Raw genomic sequence first — 5,205 nt, 5'->3', positions numbered from 1 at the left:
TTTCATTTTATGTATATATAATTGGGAGGGTTTCGTTACTATGATATTACTATGATAACCTTTTTATCTGTTTCATTATAGCGCCTTATAACCGAATTTAAAATTTTCTTAGGAATTTAAAACTTAATTTAAGATGGCGCTGTTGTTTCTCTGTAAGAGATTATATTAGTTTGGCTCTATTTCTGTTTAATACATGATGGAATGTAAGCACTCTCCTTTGTCGAGACATTACTGTTTTTTTTGCATGATGATTTTATTCTTTTTGTGTACTGGCTGGTGAGAGGGAGAGACGAGACCGACAGAGCGGCCGATGGCTTCGCATCTATCTTACTTCACATGCTTTTTTCGCGTTTTTGGGAGGGTGGGTGGGTTTACAGTTAGTAGTTTTTTATGTATTCTGCGCGTGGATAAAGTAAATTGGAATAAAATTATTGTACGGCAGTTAGACTGATTAATGTAATAAGTTGGAATGTACGTAGCTGGAATCATCCTATTAAACGAAAAAAGACTTTTAAAACTATTAATCGATTCCAACCTGGTCTCATTTTTGCTCAGACGATGCATATCAGGGCGGGAGATCAAAATAGATTTTTTCGCTGGTGGACTGACATACAGCTCCGTGCTACTTCTCAGTGCAAAACTAAAGGCGTATCTATCTTTATTAAATTTAACATATTTACTCAATAGGGTATTGAATCAGATTCTAATGGTAGATTTTTAATTGCTAAAGGAGTAATTTGTAATAGAAAGTTTGTTTTGGTTAATTTGTATGGTACTAAATCAGCTGATTTTTAAAAAGAGAAATATTTGCTTTACTGCAGATTTAACTGAGTATATGTTGATAATGGGCGGGAATTATAACTGTTGTTTAAATCCTATGATTGACAAGAGCTCAACTAATCAGCGACTTCCAAACCGTTGTGCGTCAGTTATTAATTCCTTTTTGACCGATTTTGAGTTGATCGAACTATGGAAGCATTTGCACCCTGATAACAGAAAATATTCGTTTTATTCACATATTTATAAAAAGTATTCGAAGATCGATTATATTAAAATTGATCTCCGCCTTTTACCTAAGGTTAAAAACTGTGAATATGACTCTATTGCTATATCTGATCATGCGCCTTTGGGTTTGTCCTTTGAATTTGATTATGTCATTTTTGGCCGTCCACCATGGTGCTGTCTCAGACTTTATTGCAAAATTCGGAGTTAATCAGTTTTATTGAAAGCCAGATAATAAAAAAAATAATGATATAGAAGGTATGTCTAAATTAATTACATGGGATACATTCAAAGCATTTTTACGCGGTCAGAGTATTTCTTATTCTGCTAAACTTTAAAAAAAAACACAGACCAAAGCAGAATGAGATAAGATTTCAAACCAAATTAAAGATATAGATAATATCTATGCGACTTCCCCTAATATTGACTTATTTTTTAAAAAGTGTGGAACTTCAATCACAATATAACCTATTATCAATTCATCCAATTGAAGGTTATCTACTTAAGTTAAAGAGCCAATATTTTAAGTTTGGAGATAAAACATAATAAACTACTTGCATCTCAATTAAATCGGCTGGAGCCAAAAGGCAAATTTTCAAAATTCGTGGAAAGGATGGTGCCCTAGTTCGAGAATATGAAGAAGTTAATAAGATTTTTCAAGATTTTATACTGAACTTTATAAATCTCAATGTCCTGTAGATTCTTCTGAAATGTTGTTGTTTTTTTTTTACGAAAGATTGCTTTTCCTATCATTTCTGCTGAGGATCAAAAATCTCTTGATGCCCGAATTACTGAATCCGAAATTCACAAAGCTATTTTTTCCATGCAGTCTGCTAAGGCCACGGGACTTGATGGATATCCTGTAGAATTTTATTCAAAAATGGAAAATTGCTCTCTCCATATATGTTGGAGATGTTTAAAGATTCTTTTCTGAAAAGTGATTTACCCTCCACTTTTTATGAAGCTTCTTTTTTTTAATTCTCAAAAATGATAAAGATCCTACTGATTCTGACTCATACAGAGCTATTTCACCATCGAATGTTGATACTAAGATTCTCTATCAGATAATGGCTAATCGGTTGGAGAGTATTTTGGGTAAAATCATTTTTAAAGATCAAAGAGGTTTTATAAAGTGGTGTTATTCCTTTTCAAATGTTCGGAGATTATTTAACATTATATATTCGCCTTCTTCTAAAACTCCACAATGTGCTGTATATTTTGAAACGGAAAAAAACATTTGATTAAGTCGAATGGAAATATTCATTTAATGTTTTAGAAAAATTTGGTTTTCGTATTAAATTTAATAACTTGATTAAATGATATATAAAGCTCCTATTGCTACTGTTGTCACTAATAACTGTAGGTCTCCTTTTTTTCGGCTATCACGGGGGAAAAGACAAGGTTGTCCATTATGTCCTTTGTTATTTAACTTAATATTAGAACCCCTTGCTATTGCTCTTCGTGAAGCCAAGAATATTCATGGGATTTTTGTGAATGAGACCATGCACAAGATCTCTCTTTACGCTGATGATTTATTGGTATATATATCTAAGGCTGAAGAGTCTACTCCTGTTTTGCTAAAATTATTTGACAAATTTGGAGACTTGTCAGGTTATAAAATAAATCTTAGTAAAAGTGAATTACTTACTTGAAATGAATCTGTCTCTATATATGATAATATTTCTTTTAAACCTACGGAATATTTTAGATATTTAGGTATTATAATTACTAAAAAGTATAAGGATATTTATAAAGCCATTTTTCCTCCTTAAGTGGACTTAATGAAGTATGCATTTAGTAGATGGAGCCCACCTACATTTTCACTTGTTGGTCGGATTCATGCTGTTAAAATGATGATTTTACCAATTTTTTAAAATATATATATTTCAGAATATTCCTGTTTTTTGTATTATGATGTTTTTGATCGGATTGATTCTATCATTCTATATTTTGTTTGGGATAATAAAAGACCAAGAATTGGTAAATGTCATTTACAAAAGTTGAAAAAGTATGGAGGTTTCGATTTATCTAATCTAAGAAAGTATCATTGGGCCTTTAATTTCCGGTATATGTCCTTTTGTTTATATTAGGGTGATAGGAATGATCGGCCAATTTGGGTAGATCTGGAACTGGGAGCTGTGAAACAGGTTTATTTAACTTCGTTATTAGGAGGTGCGTTACCTATACAATTAGCTAAAGTTGCTAATTTAAGCCTATATTCTGTGGTTAAGCACTCTTCATAAATTTGCTCCAGTTCCGCATTTTTTTTTAATCTTAAAAATTTTTTACTGCAGTATAATTTATCGTAATTACTTTTTTAAACCTTCTTGGAGTGATCCAATTTTTGGTACTTTGGAAAAATGAAGGTATTAATTCCCTTTTGTGTTTATTTAAAGAAGGCAGATTGATGTATTTTGAACAATTAGCCGATAAGTATTCTCTCTCATATTCACATTCTTTAAAATATCTTCAAGTTACACATTTTTTACAAAAATATTTAAGTAATTTTCCTTACATATTGGAGACTGACTTGTTAAATACTGTAATGAATATGAACCTCTCGATGAAAGGTTCTATTGGAAGAATTTGTAATTTATTATTACAATGGGATAAGCGTCCTTTACTTAAGATTAAACAGGATTGGGAGAAGGAACTCATTTTGATTTTTATATGGGAGGATTGGACACGGATTCTGAAGCCTGTTAACTCTTCTTCGATCTGCCCTAGTCATTCACTGATTCAATTTAAAATTGTACATCGTTACCATTTGACGAAGGAGAGACTTTCTAAAATATATCCCAATGTTGACAAGTATTGTGATAGATGTAAAACTGAGATAGCTACACTGATATATATGTACTGTTCATGTTCTATACAAAATAGTTTTGGAAGTCAGTCTTTTCAACATTTTCTAATGCACTCAGAATCAACTTACAACCTAATAAATGACTGTGCTGTTTGGAATAATTTCTCAAAAAAAACCATGGTATTTCTGTGTCTGACCACCATGTTATTTCGTTTGTTACATTGATAGCTAGGAGGACCATGTAGTTGAAATGGAAGGATGTATCAGCTCCTACATTTTCACAATGTTTCTCACAAGTGATGCTGTGCCTTAGCTTGGAGAAAATTAGAAGTCGAACCTTTGAATCTTTATTTTACTTTGAGAAGAGATGGGGCTCATTTGCTCGTTATTATCATTTCAGTTAACAAATAGATTTCCTCCACGATCATAATGTAATTTTTAATATATCTTTATTTTTCTTGTTGGAGGTTTGATGTTTATTTTTAGTAGCTTTTTGTATGACGCATGGCTACAGGGTTGTACCTCCAATGGGTCTGTTTCTTTCCTCACTTTTCTGCTTAGTAGGGTTTATTTATTCGCAAAAATTTTAAATCTTTACGATAATTTCTCCTTTTTGAGGCATTGTACGTGTTGTTACTTCAAGGTACTTGTGTTATTTTTAATAATAATAATAATAATAATAATAATAATAATAATAATAATAATAATAATAATAATAATAATAATAATAATAATAATAATAATAATAATAGAAAATAAAGAGAACAGATTTTGGTTATATCATAATTTCGCGCACAAAGGCAGGGCATATAAGTGACTCTGCGGACGTGACGTCAGCGTAAAGATTTACTTTTCCCCTCATATCAACGCTGAACGATCGACGACATATTTTGATTTTTTTTTTTCGAAACGCAGTCGATGAATCCTGATGCCTATTCAGAGTCACAAAGAAGAAAGATACGTCGATTTAAAATTCCATTCCAAAATAAGGAAAATGGCAACGTGTAAAGTACTGCCAAGTAAATTTCCTGCCATTTTTGCTCAACCTTCAAAGTTAAATTGCCTTAGGACGTCCTCCTTTCTGAGATATTTCTATTCTGTAGGAAAGATGACGAAAAATTGGGGAAGATATAGGAAGAACATTCTGAAAAAATGTTTATGTTATTTTAGAACATAGAACATATGTCTTGGAGTCTCTTAAATTTTCTAGTGCATCTGACTCCAGCACAGACTCAGGCTGTACTTTCCATGCACCAACCACTCTTGGAGTAAAAAACCTTCCTTCAATAATCTCCTTGAACTTCCCAACCCTTACCTTAAAACCATGTCCTCTGGTATTGAGTAGTGGTGCCCTAGGGAAGAGGCACTGGCTGCCCGCTCTATCTGTTCCTCTTGAT

Source organism: Hemitrygon akajei, unplaced genomic scaffold (assembly GCF_048418815.1).
Source record: "Hemitrygon akajei unplaced genomic scaffold, sHemAka1.3 Scf000055, whole genome shotgun sequence".
Lineage (NCBI taxonomy): Eukaryota > Metazoa > Chordata > Chondrichthyes > Myliobatiformes > Dasyatidae > Hemitrygon > Hemitrygon akajei.
Note: the sequence above shows the minus strand (reverse complement) of the source record.